This window comes from Urocitellus parryii, chromosome Y, assembly GCF_045843805.1.
Source record: "Urocitellus parryii isolate mUroPar1 chromosome Y, mUroPar1.hap1, whole genome shotgun sequence".
NCBI classification, from domain to species: domain Eukaryota; kingdom Metazoa; phylum Chordata; class Mammalia; order Rodentia; family Sciuridae; genus Urocitellus; species Urocitellus parryii.
In genome coordinates, this window is record NC_135548.1 from 46971594 (window position 1) to 46993599 (window position 22006).

Below are 22006 nucleotides of genomic sequence, written 5' to 3' on the forward strand. Positions count from 1 at the left end.
AAACAGGGTTGTGCCCTGGGCAACAGTACCTTGTTCCTGTTGGCTCCACTGAATCCTCATTCTCCAAGGAGAGGTCCTCCCTCTCCATCTTTCTCTCTCTCCCTCTCTGCCAGCCTCGTTCTCTCTCTCCCAGTCTATGCCTTTGTGGCAAGGGCTGAGGAGCTCTCCACTGCCACACACTAGAGCTTTATGGACAGCCTCAGTGCACAACCAAAGAGAAAGCTATGAAACCCAGAGAAAAAAGGCCTAGGATTCCTCCTCTGAGTTATTTTCCTCAAGTATGGCCACAGTGAGGACAGGCTGACCAGCGCGGATACCACGTTAGAGCCATGCTTCTGCGTTGGTGGAGCCCGCCTCCATGTGAACCAGGCTTCTGAGAATGGAGGCCACATTCCAAATACTGCCCTACTGAGAACAATGGTTCCAAAGACCAGCAAAGGGACTGCTTCCCTCCAACATGGCGTATGGCCCAGTGGTGCCATGACCCCGAGTGGGGGAATACAACAGCCGCTTCTCCTTCCTCTGAACATGTGTTTCCTGTCGCCCTCCTCTAACCTAGAGCCTGTTCTCCATCCCTTCTGGGTTGGATGTGGAGATCTCTGCTATGAATTTCTTAGGCTACCAAGGCCCCAGACAGACTTCCTCTTCCATAGACTCTACTAACCTAACAGTAGGTTAAGATAGGAGACAAGTGATCCTAGAACTCATAGGGATGGTGGTCTTCAGGGTACATAGGCTGGGATAATGGCTGCTGTGGTGTTTGGCTCACAAAAACCAACCAACCAACCAACGAAAAAGCGCTGGCATTATTATCAGATGAGCTCTGTGGCTACGTGCTCAGGAAGCCCTCATCTGACTTTAGTTAGGGATCACAACCTGGCTATTGTGATCACTCCTTGCCTAGTGGACTCAGGTGCGTAAGACCATGGAATTTATGCAAAAACAGATGATTCAGGCTGTCTCCCAGGCTGTGTTTTCTTCCCAATTTCATCCTGTTACTGCTTGCTAGAATCCTGGCAATGCTCTGCCCAGGCAGTGGTTTTTTGGTCACACAGAAGGCTTTCAATAGTACTGCTTCAGTCCACAAAATGCCAGTTCCCTCTTTAGCCCATGCATTCCCATGTTCCTTTGAAACCACTCCTATCCCAGACCATGAAAACATACTGCTCCTGGAGAGAGGCTTTCCTCCTCACTCCTCAAAGATGTCAGCTTTGGATGCCTGTTCATGTCCAGGGGAGGGCACCTGGTGGGGAGCCGCAATATCCACCGGGGTATACCATTGGACCTCAAGACCTTCCACCAGCAGAAGTGCAGTTGGCTTTGTGCACGAACCCAACACACCTGTTGGAGTGTTCTTGGGGGTCAGAGACTAGTCTTTGTTGCTAAGAGTTGACCTGAGTCCACATCCTGACCCTTGCTCTCTGCTATCTGATTGTCTCACTTACTCTGACGGCGAGAGATGATTTGGCCCAGCTCATAATCCTCTGGAGTCTCCTCAGTGAGGAAGTGTAGGTCGAGGGCGAAGCGGATGACGACAGGAGCCCTATCGTGGCAGGTCACCTGGAGCAGCATGGGAGACAGGCCTTCAGGAAATGGGCCTTGAAGTGACTACTCAAGGACAGTGGGCAGGGGCATTCTGGAGGCACCTCCACTCTAAATACAAGGGCAACATCCATGACCCTACTACCCGAGGCTGACCTCCTGCTCATCGTGTGGGCTCTTCCCACAGGCTACTAGCCCAATCCTTGTACATAGGACTTCCTGGGCCTGCCATTGCTCTTTGTGGAGCTGCACTCCTCTCGGAGTGAAAGGACCCCACTACCTGCATACAGATGCAATCTCATCCCACAAGTTGGGAGGAATGGGACAATAGCCTCCAAGATCCCAGGTCTGCCCGAGGATGCAGGCGGCATTGGGAATGGCCTAGGCACAAAACCTAGAGGCTTTGGTCTGGATTGCCAGGGCCAAAAACAGACCCAGGAACATGACCACACACAGGAGAGCTGAAAGATAGCCACGAGAGCTCCTGGCCTCCAGAGGCTCAGTGCTGGCTGGGATGTAGGAGGGCACCTCATCCGGCAAGGGTGGTCATTGGGTTACCTGGACATTTAGTGTGCTTGCTCCACATCCATATCGACTCTGCAGAGAGACTCTCTCAGCTCCTTGTTCAAGGAACATGGAGAACCTCACACTGCTGTCCTCCTCCATAGACGTCAGCATCCCATACAAGGGAACCTGCAACCTAGTTCCTGTCCTATTCTCATCTGTCACCCATACCTGTCCCTGCCCTTCTGGACTGCATGCTGCCACCTGACACACAGACTCCCTCAGACATGGCAGTGGACAAGCTGCTGCACTCGCTCATCTCAGCTCCAGCCCTTCACACTGACCTCTCCCTTCTTGATTCCCATCTATCCTCCTGATCATCCAGAAGCTCCAAATTCAAGAGGGCATGAGTAGTCCATGGTATTGGACCAGTGTCTGCTCCCCACCCAGGTGTAAGCACCACGGGACACCCCTGCTCCCAGGCTTACCAGAACACTCTTGGCCATCTCTGGACTTTGTGTTTCTAAGTGGACACGAATTAAGCAGGTGTCTCCCACCTGCTTGTGGGAAAGCGGCCTGGAGGACTTGCAGGTTGATTCTGAGAACTGTGGGGGATGGAACATCAGCAAACCCAGAAACAGAAAGCCACCCCAGACTGTCAGTTGGCTCTATGGGCTTCCAGCAAATATGTCCAGGTGCTGAGGCTTCTTATTTCCTCAGGTCGGAGTGGAATGGCAGCACATGCACAGCTTGAATAAGGTAGGTGTTTACCTCCTTTCCCTTGACCTGGGGGCGTTTCCTCACGATGAAATATTGTATTCCCAGATTCATGGACAGACACACGAGTGAGTGGTCAGAGACCTTGATTTCTGCAGAGCGAAGTGGAGAGAATTGTTAGGTGGCACTCAAGGATTATACCACAAAACACCCACAACCCCTGAGAGTCTCCGCCAGGCCCATCACACTTTGGTATTTTGGGGCCAAGGCCCACTTTCTCTTGGCTGTCAGTTATCCTGAGCCCACTGTGGATCATGTCTCCCCACTGTCTGATTGTCCTACTTACTCTCATCCTCAGACATCATATACAGCAGCTCAAAGTTGTCCACATCCTCATGCTGCAACAAATTTTGGTCCAAGGCCCTGCGGATGAGGCTTGTCACCGTCTCCTGAAAGGTCACCTGGATCAGGGTGGGACAAATGTCATCAGAGAATGGCTTTTAGAAGAGCTACCCAGAAGACTGTGGTCAAACATTCAGGAGAAATCTCAGCTACATATACAAGGGCACAATCTTGTTATCCTGCTACCTGAGTGTGTCCTCCATATACCACCTGGGTTCTTGCAATGTGCTACTAGAACAATCCTGGTACAAATATCTGCCTGTACCTGCCATCTCCCCTCCCCCTGGGGAGCCACATTCCACTCATGTCAAAGGACCAAACTGCCTATGCACAGACACACTCTCATCTCACTGAGATGAGAGCAATGGGCCAGGGATCTGCGCACCAAGTGTGATCTGGGATGCAGGCTGCCTTTGTGGGTGCAAGAGGCAGATGCACTGAAAATTTGGGTCCTGACTGCCACGACACAAAACAGACTCAGATACAAGAGTGTGCACTTGAGTGCTTCATGATAGCTTTGAGAGGCCCTGGCCTCTGGAAGCTCGGTGCGGGTCTGGTAGTAATGATGTACTTGACTCAGCACTGGCAGTCACTGAACATGTCTCCTCTGCAGCTGGACACCTGCAGCATTAGCGTGTCTACTGCACATCCATAGAAATTCTGCCAAGAACCCCTTTAGCTCCGTATTTACATACATGCAAAGCCTAACATTCCGAAGCTTTGGCATGACCCCCCAGGTGATCCCGACCCCAAATTCCTACACCTAGTCATGCTAAGGAGGTTCTCTTCCCTGCCACCAGGAACACATCCCCTCCTACACATGTGACAAGTCACTGCCACCTCCTCTGCTCCAACTTCACTCATTGAGAATACCAAGTTCTAGGCACTGCAGCCTGCACCCTGGACATATCTCTGCCTTCATCTGTCCACAGCACTTCCGTCTGCACTTCTGGCCTGCAAAACCCACAATACACAGGCCCACTCACCACTGAAGCTGGGCATGCTGATGCTCTCCCTCCTCAGGTCAAGCCCTTAAGACGGACCTCTCTCTTCTTTATTTCCCACCATAGCCCTGGGGTTGGCTGTGTCTCCTGCCTTCCACTGTGTGGACACCCAGGAGGCAGCCCTGCTGTCGGGCTTACCGGGATGCGCTTTGTCTCCCTCAGGCTCTGTCCCTCTAGGAGGACGTGAACAACGCGGCTGTCTTCCACCTGCTCGCTGGAGTGAAGCAGTGAGGAGCTGCTACTCACAGCTGCTGGGGTCCTGGATGCCACTGCCACAGAAGGTTCCAAGAACTGTGGGGGATGACAACATCAGCAAAGCCCAGCAACTGCACCCCACCCAGCCTGGCAGTTGGCTCTGTGGGCATTCTACAACATCCATCCAGAACCTGAGGTTCTTGTCCCCTTGGAGGATGTGGAGTGGCACCAGGAGTAAAGACTGAAGAAGGTGGCTGTTTTGGGAACAAGAGATCCAGCACCTGCTGGGTGGGGATGAAATCCCAGGAGATTAACCCCATGTTGCTGCTGAAATGTAGGTTCCTCCCACAAATGACAGGCAGGAGCTCATTCCTAAGCTGGTCCTGCCTGTAAGGTTCAAGGCTCTGAACCCTGAAGGGCTCCTCCGTGTTCTGATCATTTTCACCCTGGGTTGGGACCAAGAATGGTGGGTTCAAAATGGAAATGGTGACAAACAGAAAAATGACTTGTGCCAATACACTAGAGTCAAAGCACAATGGGACAGTTCCCATCAGTACAAACACACACACACACACACACACACACACACACACACACAGAGTCAGAATAGGAGTCCTGGGCCATTCATCAGGGATCAGACTAGAGGGCCTGCTGGGCTCACCTGCCCTGTGCTACTCACTGTTACTCTTGAGCTCCTCTGCGACAATCGCCAGAGGCTGTGGCGTCTAAGATGAAGCCTCACCCAGTGTATCCACAAAAGGGCTAGTTGGCCCCCCTGAGATTCCTGGGAGCCTGAGGCTCGGCATTGTCTGCAACCACAGGAGAACATCCTTCTCCCTCCAGTGGCTCCAACCAAGTGAGCTCGGATGGCTTGGTCAGTGAAGTGGGTGCCTGGATACCAGGGTTCCATGTTCTGTTTGATCCATTGTCAAGGCAATGATGTCATTTCCTGTGCCCATACCTGAGCCTCTTTTCACATAAGACCACTTTCAACAGCCCTATGGGCTGCCGATTTCTCCTCCATGCCTACCCATCTCAGGTGCGCAGGTGTTCACCAACAACTACCCAAACATCCCCACCAGCATCTGCCCTGCTTGGTGCCACTAGAGTTCCAGCTTGGAGCCTTCAAAAATGCATTCACAACCAGTCCTTCCCTCTCAGCAGCTTTTGGACCCTGGTCCCATCATTGTGCAACTCATGGTGTGCCCAGTCTTTTCTGGAAAGTAGGGTAGCATCTAATCTCTAGGGTTTATTGTGTCTATTGGCCCATAACACCCTCTGTTCTCTCTGAAACCAGAGATGGGACTCACAGGTGGCTAAAGCACAAATGTAGAGATGGGATAATCACAAGAAAGGGAGAGACAAAGAATGCACCCTAACTCAATCAGGCCTGTGTCCCACACAGGGACATGGCCAATGTCCGTCCCATCGTGGCTGCAGTTCCCTCTCTACACCATGGCAAGTTGGAGGGGACTGAGATGCAGAGGCTGCTCCCCTCTGCCATACAACTTCCCAAGGCTTCTCCTAAGATTTCAAAAGGGCCAAGTGTGTCTAGTGTTGGGGTCTCACAGAGACTCCGAGGTACCACAGCATCCTGCTGCCCAGAACCGGTTCACCCCTCACCTCAAGGGGGCTCAGCCTCTGGATTCATGGGAATTGAAGTGGGTACAGGTGATGGGATATCACCTCCAAGACTGAGTTATGCCAAGTCCATGACCCCTGTCTGCATCCCTGTCTCCAGCACCACTCCCCCCTCTCTCTTTCCTCCTCAGAGCAAACAAATCCATTTAGCAAGTGTGTCCTGTGATAAAGACATGACAGTCACCCATCCTCTCATTACAAAAACACTGAGGCTCAGCCAACATGGATCCTACAGGGAACACAGGCATAAACTCAGACTCCGATCCTCCCAGCCGAGCCTCAGTGGAGCCTGGACTCCCAGCCTCCTGAGTCAAGGAAACAGAGGTTCCTAGCCGAGCCACCTTGGATGCAGCCGCACACAAACTGAACTCATCAATGCCCCTTGCTCTCAGTTGTGAGTAAGAGGGGAAGTGGTGTTTCACAACCCTGGACATCAAGTGCAGTCTCCAGGCTTTGGGGTGTGCCCTGGCCTCTGTCTATCTGCCCAGGCTCTCCTACCCACACTGGCCTCTTACCCAACCTCCTCCTAGGGCCAAACTCAATCCTGCCTCTCAATTTCTGCTGCCTTCCCCAACACACTGCTCCCCAAAATGAGCAGGGCTGGCTCTCGGTTATCATGCTGGTGCCAGCAGCAATGCCACCCCACTGACATAATTCTGAGTCCCAACCTAGGCACTCCAGCTGTCTTTGCCACACCTGGCCTGTTTGGGCTCTGGCTCTTGCTCTTTTCTTTCATGTGCATGTGTTTTGAGGTTTTGAGTTTCTCCCACTGCAGAACTGCAGCTGTGGCAGGGTAGAGCTCATGAGGGTGACATTCTGAGCCACATCCAATCCCATCAGGACTGTTCACTGGGGTGACTGCTGGAACACAGTGATGAGTGAACACATGGGAGGTGGTTGGACCCACCTTGCCTCTGAGTGGCTTCCTTTCAGGACAGGAATGTAGGCATGGGAGCCCCTGGCGTGGGATGCTTTGCACAAGGCGTGACCATGGGCTCTCTTTCCTGGCAAAAATGGCTCCACTCAGCATGGAGAGCACTGTCATTCCTGGTGGCTAACAACAGCCCTGGACCCCAGAAAGGAACCCACACTCAAGATTAACGTCTGAGTGTGCGTGTCCTCGAGGAAATGAGGTCTCCTGATCCCAGGTGCAAAGGGGTAAGTCCTCTAACTCCAGGGGCCATGAAGGGACATCTGAGTTTCCCTTGTCCTTCTTTCCCTCTCTAACTAACCACAGTTAGGACCCTGGCCTCATTCCCCAGTGAGGATCATTAGGCTCCATAAAGGACAGTCTCTAAGATGCTCAGTGGACCAACACCCTCTGCACAACCCATAACCCTATTCACCCAAGAGGCAAGAGGATTTCTATTCAGGAAAACCAGGAAAGGGAGAGCCTTTCTCAAGGACACAAGGACATTAGTGAGTGAGGGAGTGATTAATGGATGGAGAACTATTTCCAACACCAACTTCCAGGAGCATATATGGCCCCCTGGAGAATTCTGCAGTGTGTTGGTGATTAAGGAGAACGTGTGAATTCAGGGGTCACTAGGTCCTCTCAGCCATAAGGAGGGAAACTGCCATAAAGGAACTAGGACAAGGGTGCGAGGAATGCTCACTGGTGGGAGATCGGAAGGAAGGAAAGTGTACTCATTAGAAAAGTGTCGCCTGAAAATTCTTAGCCAGCCAAAAGCCGTGCGAACTTGTGTGGGAAAAGAGTCTTTGCACAGTGATGAAGCTAAGAGCTCACATGATGGAACACAGCATCAACTGGGACCAAATCCAATATCTGATATTCTTGTAGGAAGAGGAGAGTCTGGACCCAGATACCAGGGAGACTGGGGGATACCGGATATGTGAGGTTGGAGCCAGGGCGGGATGCCCATATGGGAACCACAGATCGTGGGCAGCAATAGGAGAGTGGGCAAGGGCTGGGAGAGTTGGGGAGACAGTCCCCTTGAAACCTGGGAGGGGTTATGGCACTGGGACAGCCCAACACCTACTGTGTTGAGCCTCTGGAGCTCAACGGAAGACACTTCCTCTGTTGTCGGCCACCCAGTTAACAGAGTTTGGTTGCAGCAGCCTAGGACCCAGCTGAAGGTCTGAGCATGTTGGCCATGCAGGTTGGATCTGGACCACAGACACCCTCATCAGAGATTGTAGGGTCTCAGCCCTGAGGCAAGACAGGCACTAAGTCAGGCCAGGTGGGGAAACGGATAGGCACACACTCTGGGGGCTGGTGCCTGTGTTACTGGGAGCACTTCTGATCGCAATTCCCTGATCTGCTGCCAACACAGGCTACAGAGGAGGGTACAGAAACACAGACCACGGATCTGCCCCACTCAGTGGGCCCAGGCCAACACCACACCCAGCAGCCTCGTGCCATACCCAATGAGTCTCGAAGCGGCCCCCTCTTCCCATCCTGAGAGCTCTTCCCTTCCTCATGTGCCAATAGCTCCCTACTGTCACTGGCAATATCTACTCTGTGAGATGTCAACATCCGTGGGTACTGTTCTCTCATCCCAGGACAGTGTGGTCCCACACACCCTGGTGAAATGGGCCACCTGGAGGCTGGACCTGGAGGTTGTTGAGGCTGAGTGGCAGCGGTGGTCCTCTGGCACTTAATATTATTTAAGTTAAAAAAAAAAACAAAAACAAAAACAAAAAACGGGTCTTGGTGCTCAAAAATGTTTGATTTGCATATTCTCATCCCCTAACCCCAATATTTTCATTATTTCCTCACATATGAAATCTTACTAGCATAAAGGTAATTTCGTATTAAACAAAGTGGATTGAAATAACATTGGTAAAAATAATCAATCACCATACTTTCAATTTTTGTTCTGCTTTCCTATTAGAAACCACTTGGATACAAGAGAACAGAGGACAGACTCATGGAAATGCTTGAAATGACAAGAAGCTCCCACTCAAGCTCAGCATTCAGTCCTGGACAGGGTAAGACCAGGCCACTTTGACATCTGTGCCAAAGAGTCTACCAGACAGAATCCTCTGACTGATCCCTGACTGAGCCATAGGAACTGGCTAGAAAAGCCTTCACATCCTCAATACATTCTTCACGTCAGAATACTTGACAACCATTGATATCCATCTCTCGTTAACTTGCTCCCCAGCCAACCATTCTTCAACAAATTCAAAGGAGTAACTCATGCAAGCACACAGAAAGGGGTGTTCACTACACACATCCATGTGCGAAAAAGACAACTGGTATTTCTTGTTTGGGCTATTTCAAATGAAATCCCTTCTGCATGACCTCCACAAACCAAAGGAAAATATTTGTGAAATTCCCACGTAGAAGACAAGATACACTTGCCAAGGAGGCAGTGGCAAGAATTTTGACACTCCAAATGTAGAGTGTGTGTTTAGGAAGCAGTCACAGTTTCCATGAGAGAGTCCCATGAAATCAATTAGGAAGATCCATGCTCTAGCCCTACCATGCAAGTGATGTGACTTGAAAGAGTCACTTAGTCTTAGTAACCATCATCACTAACAACTAAGTCAATGAATAAAGGTCCTCAGGTGCCAAGCTACAAAATGTGGGATGAGCATGGATGAGGATGGGTGGGAGAAGTCTCCAACTCTAACACAATTAGGGAAGGATGTGCTGACCTCAAGTGGCTGGGGGGCTGGGATCCTGCCACAGAGGGGGATTCCAAACCTCACATCCCCTGACCCAGGCCAGAAGACCAGGTAGAGTCCAAGGACCCTGGGGTGGCCCAATGGCAATAAAGGTCAAAAGGAACTAGGGATCTGCCTGGTCCCTCAATCCCCTACTCTGAGCAGGGCTGCATGACGAGGCCAGAGGCCATCCACAGCAATCTGCCTTTACAGGAAAACAGGGACTGCAGGCTGCCTCTGGCTCACTGAATCAGGGTGGTGTTTTCATAAAGCAAGACCACTTCCTCACATTTGACCAGCAGCTCATGTGTTGACAGCACAATGACTGACTTGACTCAGGCCCTGATGAATGAAATAGAAAATTCATAGCAAACCCATCTTTAGCTCTTCCACATCATCAGGGGCTCTGATTCAATTCCGTCCAGAAAGGTGTCTGAAATGATTTCTAAACATGCTGGGGACTCACCTCTGTGTGGAACTTTTCAGGAAAAAGGGGATCAAATCTCATGAAGCAACTCTTCTCTCTTCTAGCCCATGGGCAATGCAAGGAACCTGCATGATACCAGAGGCTCACTTCTCTCTTCTCATGTCTTCTGGAAAGGATTCGTTAATGCTTCCTGCAAGGTGAAGCAGAAGCCTGCATCCCCAGCTGCACAGAAGTGTTTTAGGGCAGTGTCTCCCTTAAAACCCAAAAATAAAAAAAAACAGGTCATTCAACAGGCACATGGATTCGAGTACATGTTCAATGATCCCTCCTCCCTGGAGCCTTCCACATGCCCATCTTCCACATTCACAGAGCAATGCTTGGCCATTCTCAAGACCAGGAGACCATGATGCTCATCACCAGGAAGTCAATAAGGAACATGAAGAGAGCAGCATGGATTGCAGAAGGTGGCACATCAAGGATCTTCAGCTCTGCTGCTAGAACACAAGAGCTTAACTTCAGTATTGACTTTTTGCCAACTACCAAGTACGATAGCAGTGTCAAGCCCAATATGCAGATATGCAAGTAGTAGGTGACACCCCGCATCCATTCACAAAAGTGGGCAACATCTGCATCAGAACAAGGAAGTATCTTACCCTTACTCATAAAAATCATCAGAAACAAAATAAAATGGATGCAAGACTTCTCATTTCACTATTAGGTAGCTGTTGGAATTCCCTATTAAATAATACCTCCTCCAAAATAAAAAGTATCTCAGACATGTGTCAACTATTCAATGGATGACATTTTAAAAACTATGGATTTTACTTAATATTTATGTATGCTATATCCCTGCCTAAGGCTCTATGAGAAAGGAGCACATAGAATTGGATCTTTGAAAATCTCACATTTGCTGATAAATATTACTGCTGATCTCAGGCATGGCGAAGTGAAAAGTGGGACTTTAGATATTCCAAGAATGCTATGTTGTGGGATTGGTGTCCCTGATTCATACATAGCATATGGTTTCTATGAAATCCAGTGAGGGAGCAGGAGTAACGAAGCTGATTGCACAGATGACCTCAGGGAATACTGACAGATAGGCCAAATGAAAAATATGCTCCAGCTAACCATTGGTATTTGGGCTTCTGATCCCAGTCCTGTTTTTAAAAAAGGTGCAGACAGGCAGTGTTCATTAAAAACTGTCTACCATGTAAAAGTGGGTAATTTAAATGGCATCTAGTTACACATCTGATAGAATGGTCTGGCAACATATGAATTTCATTCTAACAACAACAACAACAACAAAACATAGAAAATGAGACATAAAGATAAAACCTTGTCTTCACCAGGATGCCTAAAAATAGGTTTTATTTGGCTCATGCAAATAAATATCTTTCAAAAGAATTTCTGATTTCTGAATGAATCCATTCAACTTCATACTGCACAGATCACAAGGTTTTCTTTACAGAATATTCTCTTCTTCTTCTTAAAGCCTCACATAGAAAATGTCTCACAGGACATAGGAGGGGAATGACCCAAAGGATGAGAGAATGGCTGGAACCGTTCTCAAATGTGCCCATGTAGCCTAAAGTTTGAAGGCATCTAATTGTACTCTAAAACAATTATGAACCTATTCGATCCATTATTAATAAATATCACCACTTTACCACTTGAACCAAATCACAGAAAATTGGAAACAGATGATCATTGGCTTTGATACCTTTACTTCTGTTTCATTACTCAGAGTCGATCAACTCTATACTTCAAGTGACACAGATTTATTACAGAATGCCTAAGATCCTAAGGATCTATTTTAGCTCAGCCCATGGTATTGCTTCATTATTTTATTATTTTGTAAGTAATAAAATATAACTTCATGTTGGATGACATATTCAAGCCATGAATATATCATCCAACATTGTTCTTCCCAAAATATTAGCCCAATTTCTGCACGCGCTCACTTACTGTTCAGGAATTTTACTAATTGTTTGAAGGTTCTAGAGGACCTGTTAGACTCCTAATGGACAAACCATACAACATACTCCAGAGAACGGACGAGTGCCATAAGAAGAAAATAAGGTCAGCCTACAGCAATGGGCAGCTGCCTGCCCTCGGCTGGGAGGAGCCCTGGCCATGGCACCAGGGCTGCTGGGCAGCAGAAGCCTCCACAGCCCTGCAGGGAGCCTGGAGCACAGCTCTGCCTAACCATGCTCAGCCCTGGACAGATGCACATGAGTTCCCATCACAGGCTCGAGTGTGACAGTCCCAGGTGCATGCCTGTCATGCCAGCCACCAGGGAGGCTGAGGCAAGAGGAACGTTTGAGGTCAGCCTTGGCAACTTAGACCCCGAGGCAAAGGGGAAATACTTTTACAGGGGTCTCTGAGGGTGTAGCTCAGGTAGGTCACTTGCCTCACAGGCTCAAGGCCCTGGGTTCAATCCCCAGAACCCACGTACACACAAAAAGTGAACTTGGAATATTGTTTAAAATGATGGGTCAGGTACACACAAGGACTTCAATATGACCTCTCAGAGGAGTTCAATTTGAGATCAGACTGAACAAAAGACCACCTGGACCATTGACTCAGTGTCTGAAACCCTCTGTGGGCATGAGAAGCACTGCTGGCAAGACACCAGAGGGCCAAAGCACTTGTGCCCCCTGCAGGGGCGTCTCTTGTCTACCGCCAAAGACTGTTCCCCTCCTGGGGCAGCTGAGAGCAAGCTGGGCCTTGGAGCAAGGACTAGTGCTTTAGATATAGACTATGCAAGCAAGGGGCAATGTGTTTAATAAAACTAAAATTAAAAAGTCACATTGAAAAAATTTTAAAAAGAAGAAAATAAGGTCAAGTAGAGGAAGCCCATTTTCACAGGAAAAAATCCCCCAGTGAAAAGCATCAGAATAGATACCAAGAAAAATACCAACAAAAACAGTGTGTTCCCACTATGTATCTACTCAACCTGCAAAAGTTAGAAAGCTAGATAATACAATCCTGGCCACAGGTAGAGCTATGCAGAAGAGCCACCTGGCAGTGCTTAGTCAAAGAAGTAAACATGCACACTTTGACCTAGAAATTCCACCTGTGTGTAAACCAGGCGGTGCTTAAGCAGTTTCACAAGGGGACATGCACAGGGAAATTTATCCTCAGGTTCTTATAGAGTTGTCTGTGCTTACAGGGAGTTGATGGTTGTCAAGATGCCCACAGCTGCGAAAGTCAAAAGCTAAAAAAATAATAGATGCCAACCTGGATATATTAATAATCCCGTATCTATGATCACCTTCATAAGGTAGCTTCCCAACTTCTGTGTGGAAGTGTGTTTCTCCTTGGCCCTTACACTGTTGTGGAGACCACTAGGAGTTCAGCTTTGTGCAGGATCATCTGACCTGGACTTTTGGCAAGACCTGTACAGCCCTCACACATGCTCAGATGCTACAGGACTTTTCAGACCAGTCCAGACAACAGTAGGCATCCATTCATTGTCTGCACTCTACAGATTCCTAGATGCACGACATTCATTACCATCAAATGCAGAATTTTCATCAAAAACTAATATATATATCATTCCAATCTGAATCAAGAAAATCGGAAATATCCCCAAATCCAAAGAGTGGATCCCCATTGTGATGCTACAAGTTGAAAATTCCACAGCTGACCTCATGGGATGGTTCACAGTCAAAAGACAGCTGCATGAAAAATATTACATGACCTTCCTGCTATGTGAAAAGTGGCATGTGAAGTACACATGCATGTCTTCCTCAGACATGGGTTCATTTGCAAGACACCTTGTGCAATTGAAAATACTCCAAAAGGGGAGAAATCAGAACCATGTCTCCAAAGTATTTCAGCAGAGACCAACTCCATCTGTCTATCTATCTCTCAGTGAGTGTGTGTGCTCTTGTGTGTGTTTGTGTGTCTTTGTTTGTGTTTGTACCATCACAGCTGATACTTCATTGCCCCCATTGGAAAACTGACTCAGATAATGCCATCTGCCAAACTCCTAAAAACCAAAGTTCTTGCTGATAGAATGAAACATTCCTTCCTGTTGGTTTGGATGTGTCCTTTAGGAATCACTGCTACATTTAGTATACTCAAATCATCACAGTAGATCAGGTAACAAAAACATATATATTTTAAAATAATAATAATATATTAATGGAAACAACAAATACAGGATAGAGTAACAACTGTGTTACTAAACAAGGTCAAGGACAATGGCAAACTATAGATTCAAACTTTGAAGAAAATAGTAATCAATGTAAATATTCCTGGGCTGCCTCAGCCCCGCCCAGGCACACAGCAACAGAATGGTTTTGCAAGCATCCTCAGGAGGGCAGGAGCCTTCTTTGCAGGACGAGAGGGAGGTTGAGGCTCGATCCACCCATCATTCTTTTGGGAGAGGCTCCTTTTCCTCAGCACAAATTTGGATTTTTTGTGAGGATTCTTGGCATAAAATATATTGGCCTCTGCTGGAATCTTCAGCTCTGGGGAGAGAGGGGTGTACAAAAAGAAGGTGGCACTCAGGAGGTGCTCCCTAGGACACGCCAACATCTGAGAGCCTGTGCCAGAAAAGGCCAGAGCCACACACCTGAGAGCTCTCCAATTCAGCACCAATACCAACAAAGACAGCCTCCACAGTCCTCCCTGAGGAAGAACTAGGCAGAGCACTTCAACAGACCTAATGTCTGTTCCTACCGAAGGCTTTGGACTCCAGAATATCTCAGGTCCTCTTGCATCTGCCAAAGCACACCACTAGGGTTTGCATCTGAAATCTCCCACAAAAGGCTCCTGTGCCGAAGATTCAGTCCCCACATGAGCCATCTTCATAGGTGGGTTTGGAGGGAAGCATTGGATGGTGAGTGCTCTGATGTCAACATGAAATTCTCATTCAAGATGAATACTCTACTGGGGGGTGGGAGGGACTGGAAGAAAGGTTGAGCATGGTTGGAGTAAGACCTAAACAGGGTTGTGCCCTGGGCAACAGTACCTTGTTCCTGTTGGCTCCACTGAATCCTCATTCTCCAAGGAGAGGTCCTCCCTCTCCATCTTTCTCTCTCTCCCTCTCTGCCAGCCTCGTTCTCTCTCTCCCAGTCTATGCCTTTGTGGCAAGGGCTGAGGAGCTCTCCACTGCCACACACTAGAGCTTTATGGACAGCCTCAGTGCACAACCAAAGAGAAAGCTATGAAACCCAGAGAAAAAAGGCCTAGGATTCCTCCTCTGAGTTATTTTCCTCAAGTATGGCCACAGTGAGGACAGGCTGACCAGCGCGGATACCACGTTAGAGCCATGCTTCTGCGTTGGTGGAGCCCGCCTCCATGTGAACCAGGCTTCTGAGAATGGAGGCCACATTCCAAATACTGCCCTACTGAGAACAATGGTTCCAAAGACCAGCAAAGGGACTGCTTCCCTCCAACATGGTGTATGGCCCAGTGGTGCCATGACCCCGAGTGGGGGAATACAACAGCCGCTTCTCCTTCCTCTGAACATGTGTTTCCTGTCGCCCTCCTCTAACCTAGAGCCTGTTCTCCATCCCTTCTGGGTTGGATGTGGAGATCTCTGCTATGAATTTCTTAGGCTACCAAGGCCCCAGACAGACTTCCTCTTCCATAGACTCTACTAACCTAACAGTAGGTTAAGATAGGAGACAAGTGATCCTAGAACTCATAGGGATGGTGGTCTTCAGGGTACATAGGCTGGGATAATGGCTGCTGTGGTGTTTGGCTCACAAAATCCAACCAACCAACCAACCAACGAAAAAGCGCTGGCATTATTATCAGATGAGCTCTGTGGCTACGTGCTCAGGAAGCCCTCATCTGACTTTAGTTAGGGATCACAACCTGGCTATTGTGATCACTCCTTGCCTAGTGGACTCAGGTGCGTAAGACCATGGAATTTATGCAAAAACAGATGATTCAGGCTGTCTCCCAGGCTGTGTTTTCTTCCCAATTTCATCCTGTTACTGCTTGCTAGAATCCTGGCAATGCTCTGCCCAGGCAGTGGTTTTTTGGTCACACAGAAGGCTTTCAATAGTACTGCTTCAGTCCACAAAATGCCAGTTCCCTCTTTAGCCCATGCATTCCCATGTTCCTTTGAAACCACTCCTATCCCAGACCATGAAAACATACTGCTCCTGGAGAGAGGCTTTCCTCCTCACTCCTCAAAGATGTCAGCTTTGGATGCCTGTTCATGTCCAGGGGAGGGCACCTGGTGGGGAGCCGCAATATCAACCGGGGTATACCATTGGACCTCAAGACCTTCCACCAGCAGAAGTGCAGTTGGCTTTGTGCACGAACCCAACACACCTGTTGGAGTGTTCTTGGGGGTCAGAGACTAGTCTTTGTTGCTAAGAGTTGACCTGAGTCCACATCCTGACCCTTGCTCTCTGCTATCTGATTGTCTCACTTACTCTGACGGCGAGAGATGATTTGGCCCAGCTCATAATCCTCTGGAGTCTCCTCAGTGAGGAAGTGTAGGTCGAGGGCGCTGCGGATGACGACAGGAGCCCTATCGTGGCAGGTCACCTGGAGCAGCATGGGAGACAGGCCTTCAGGAAATGGGCCTTGAAGTGACTACTCAAGGACAGTGGGCAGGGGCATTCTGGAGGCACCTCCACTCTAAATACAAGGGCAACATCCATGACCCTACTACCCGAGGCTGACCTCCTGCTCATCGTGTGGGCTCTTCCCACAGGCTACTAGCCCAATCCCTGTACATAGGACTTCCTGGGCCTGCCATTGCTCTTTGTGGAGCTGCACTCCTCTCGGAGTGAAAGGACCCCACTACCTGCATACAGATGCAATCTCATCCCACAAGTTGGGAGGAATGGGACAATAGCCTCCAAGATCCCAGGTCTGCCCGAGGATGCAGGCGGCATTGGGAATGGCCTAGGCACAAAACCTAGAGGCTTTGGTCTGGATTGCCAGGGCCAAAAACAGACCCAGGAACATGACCACACACAGGAGAGCTGAAAGATAGCCACGAGAGCTCCTGGCCTCCAGAGGCTCAGTGCTGGCTGGGATGTAGGAGGGCACCTCATCCGGCAAGGGTGGTCATTGGGTTACCTGGACATTTAGTGTGCTTGCTCCACATCCATATCGACTCTGCAGAGAGACTCTCTCAGCTCCTTGTTCAAGGAACATGGAGAACCTCACACTGCTGTCCTCCTCCATAGACGTCAGCATCCCATACAAGGGAACCTGCAACCTAGTTCCTGTCCTATTCTCATCTGTCACCCATACCTGTCCCTGCCCTTCTGGACTGCATGCTGCCACCTGACACACAGACTCCCTCAGACATGGCAGTGGACAAGCTGCTGCACTCGCTCATCTCAGCTCCAGCCCTTCACACTGACCTCTCCCTTCTTGATTCCCATCTATCCTCCTGATCATCCAGAAGCTCCAAATTCAAGAGGGCATGAGTAGTCCATGGTATTGGACCAGTGTCTGCTCCCCACCCAGGTGTAAGCACCACGGGACACCCCTGCTCCCAGGCTTACCAGAACACTCTTGGCCATCTCTGGACTTTGTGTTTCTAAGTGGACACGAATTAAGCAGGTGTCTCCCACCTGCTTGTGGGAAAGCGGCCTGGAGGACTTGCAGGTTGATTCTGAGAACTGTGGGGGATGGAACATCAGCAAACCCAGAAACAGAAAGCCACCCCAGACTGTCAGTTGGCTCTATGGGCTTCCAGCAAATATGTCCAGGTGCTGAGGCTTCTTATTTCCTCAGGTCGGAGTGGAATGGCAGCACATGCACAGCTTGAATAAGGTAGGTGTTTACCTCCTTTCCCTTGACCTGGGGGCGTTTCCTCACGATGAAATATTGTATTCCCAGATTCATGGACAGACACACGAGTGAGTGGTCAGAGACCTTGATTTCTGCAGAGCGAAGTGGAGAGAATTGTTAGGTGGCACTCAAGGATTATACCACAAAACACCCACAACCCCTGAGAGTCTCCGCCAGGCCCATCACACTTTGGTATTTTGGGTCCAAGGCCCACTTTCTCTTGGCTGTCAGTTATCCTGAGCCCACTGTGGATCATGTCTCCCCACTGTCTGATTGTCCTACTTACTCTCATCCTCAGACATCATATACAGCAGCTCAAAGTTGTCCACATCCTCATGCTGCAACAAATTTTGGTCCAAGGCCCTGCGGATGAGGCTTGTCACCGTCTCCTGAAAGGTCACCTGGATCAGGGTGGGACAAATGTCATCAGAGAATGGCTTTTAGAAGAGCTACCCAGAAGACTGTGGTCAAACATTCAGGAGAAATCTCAGCTACATATACAAGGGCACAATCTTGTTATCCTGCTACCTGAGTGTGTCCTCCATATACCACCTGGGTTCTTGCAATGTGCTACTAGAACAATCCTGGTACAAATATCTGCCTGTACCTGCCATCTCCCCTCCCCCTGGGGAGCCACATTCCACTCATGTCAAAGGACCAAACTGCCTATGCACAGACACACTCTCATCTCACTGAGATGAGAGCAATGGGCCAGGGATCTGCGCACCAAGTGTGATCTGGGATGCAGGCTGCCTTTGTGGGTGCAAGAGGCAGATGCACTGAAAATTTGGGTCCTGACTGCCACGACACAAAACAGACTCAGATACAAGAGTGTGCACTTGAGTGCTTCATGATAGCTTTGAGAGGCCCTGGCCTCTGGAAGCTCGGTGCAGGTCTGGTTGTAATGATGTACTTGACTCAGCACTGGCAGTCACTGAACATGTCTCCTCTGCAGCTGGACACCTGCAGCATTAGCGTGTCTACTGCACATCCATAGAAATTCTGCCAAGAACCCCTTTAGCTTCGTATTTACATACATGCAAAGCCTAACATTCCGAAGCTTTGGCATGACCCCCCAGGTGATCCCGAACCCAAATTCCTACACCTAGTCATGCTAAGGAGGTTCTCTTCCCTGCCACCAGGAACACATCCCCTCCTACACATGTGACAAGTCACTGCCACCTTCTCTGCTCCAACTTCACTCATTGAGAATACCAAGTTCTAGGCACTGCAGCCTGCACCCTGGACATATCTCTGCCTTCATCTGTCCACAGCACTTCCGTCTGCACTTCTGGCCTGCAAAACCCACAATACACAGGCCCACTCACCACTGAAGCTGGGCATGCTGATGCTCTCCCTCCTCAGGTCAAGCCCTTAAGACGGACCTCTCTCTTCTTTATTTCCCACCATAGCCGTGGGGTTGGCTGTGTCTCCTGCCTTCCACTGTGTGGACACCCAGGAGGCAGCCCTGCTGTCGGGCTTACCGGGATGGGCTTTGTCTCCCTCAGGCTCTGTCCCTCTAGGAGGACGTGAACAACTCGGCTGTCTTCCACCTGCTCGCTGGAGTGAAGCAGTGAGGAGCTGCTACTCACAGCTGCTGGGGTCCTGGATGCCACTGCCACAGAAGGTTCCAAGAACTGTGGGGGATGACAACATCAGCAAAGCCCAGCAACTGCACCCCACCCAGCCTGGCAGTTGGCTCTGTGGGCATTCTACAACATCCATCCAGAACCTGAGGTTCTTGTCCCCTTGGAGGATGTGGAGTGGCACCAGGAGTAAAGACTGAAGAAGGTGGCTGTTTTGGGAACAAGAGATCCAGCACCTGCTGGGTGGGGATGAAATCCCAAGAGATTAACCCCATGTTGCTGCTGAAATGTAGGTTCCTCCCACAAATGACAGGCAGGAGCTCATTCCTAAGCTGGTCCTGCCTGTAAGGTTCAAGGCTCTGAACCCTGAAGGGCTCCTCCGTGTTCTGATCATTTTCACCCTGGGTTGGGACCAAGAATGGTGGGTTCAAAATGGAAATGGTGACAAACAGAAAAATGACTTGTGCCAATACACTAGAGTCAAAGCACAATGGGACAGTTCCCATCAGTACAAACACACACACACACACACACACACACACACACACAGAGTCAGAATAGGAGTCCTGGGCCATTCATCAGGGATCAGACTAGAGGGCCTGCTGGGCTCACCTGCCCTGTGCTACTCACTGTTACTCTTGAGCTCCTCTGCGACAATCGCCAGAGGCTCTGGCGTCTAAGATGAAGCCTCACCCAGTGTATCCACAAAAGGGCTAGTTGGCCCCCCTGAGATTCCTGGGAGCCTGAGGCTCGGCATTGTCTGCAACCACAGGAGAACATCCTTCTCCCTCCAGTGGCTCCAACCAAGTGAGCTCGGATGGCTTGGTCAGTGAAGTGGGTGCCTGGATACCAGGGTTCCATGTTCTGTTTGATCCATTGTCAAGGCAATGATGTCATTTCCTGTGCCCATACCTGAGCCTCTTTTCACATAAGACCACTTTCAACAGCCCTATGGGCTGCCGATTTCTCCTCCATGCCTACCCATCTCAGGTGCGCAGGTGTTCACCAACAACTCCCCAAACATCCCCACCAGCATCTGCCCTGCTTGGTGCCACTAGAGTTCCAGCTTGGAGCCTTCAAAAATGCATTCACAACCAGTCCTTCCCTCTCAGCAGCTTTTGGACCCTGGTCCCATCATTGTGCAACTCATGGTGTGCCCAGTCTTTTCTGGAAAGTAGGGTAGCATCTAATCTCTAGGGTTTATTGTGCCTATTGGCCCATAACACCCTCTGTTCTCTCTGAAACCAGAGATGGGACTCACAGGTGGCTAAAGCACAAATGTAGAGATGGGATAATCACAAGAAAGGGAGAGACAAAGAATGCACCCTAACTCAATCAGGCCTGTGTCCCACACAGGGACATGGCCAATGTCCGTCCCATCGTGGCTGCAGTTCCCTCTCTACACCATGGCAAGTTGGAGGGGACTGAGATGCAGAGGCTGCTCCCCTCTGCCATACAACTTCCCAAGGCTTCTCCTAAGATTTCAAAAGGGCCAAGTGTGTCTAGTGTTGGGGTCTCACAGAGACTCCGAGGTACCACAGCATCCTGCTGCCCAGAACCGGTTCACCCCTCACCTCAAGGGGGCTCAGCCTCTGGATTCATGGGAATTGAAGTGGGTACAGGTGATGGGATATCACCTCCAAGACTGAGTTATGCCAAGTCCATGACCCCTGTCTGCATCCCTGTCTCCAGCACCACTCCCCCCTCTCTCTTTCCTCCTCAGAGCAAACAAATCCATTTAGCAAGTGTGTCCTGTGATAAAGACATGACGGTCACCCATCCTCTCATTACAAAAACACTGAGGCTCAGCCAACATGGATCCTACAGGGAACACAGGCATAAACTCAGACTCCGATCCTCCCAGCCGAGCCTCAGTGGAGCCTGGACTCCCAGCCTCCTGAGTCAAGGAAACAGAGGTTCCTAGCCGAGCCACCTTGGATGCAGCCGCACACAAACTGAACTCATCAATGCCCCTTGCTCTCAGTTGTGAGTAAGAGGGGAAGTGGTGTTTCACAACCCTGGACATCAAGGGCAGTCTCCAGGCTTTGGGGTGTGCCCTGGCCTCTGTCTATCTGCCCAGGCTCTCCTACCCACACTGGCCTCTTACCCAACCTCCTCCTAGGGCCAAACTCAATCCTGCCTCTCAATTTCTGCTGCCTTCCCCAACACACTGCTCCCCAAAATGAGCAGGGCTGGCTCTCGGTTATCATGCTGGTGCCAGCAGCAATGCCACCCCACTGACATAATTCTGAGTCCCAACCTAGGCACTCCAGCTGTCTTTGCCACACCTGGCCTGTTTGGGCTCTGGCTCTTGCTCTTTTCTTTCATGTGCATGTGTTTTGAGGTTTTGAGTTTCTCCCACTGCAGAACTGCAGCTGTGGCAGGGTAGAGCTCATGAGGGTGACATTCTGAGCCACATCCAATCCCATCAGGACTGTTCACTGGGGTGACTGCTGGAACACAGTGATGAGTGAACACATGGGAGGTGGTTGGACCCACCTTGCCTCTGAGTGGCTTCCTTTCAGGACAGGAATGTAGGCATGGGAGCCCCTGGCGTGGGATGCTTTGCACAAGGC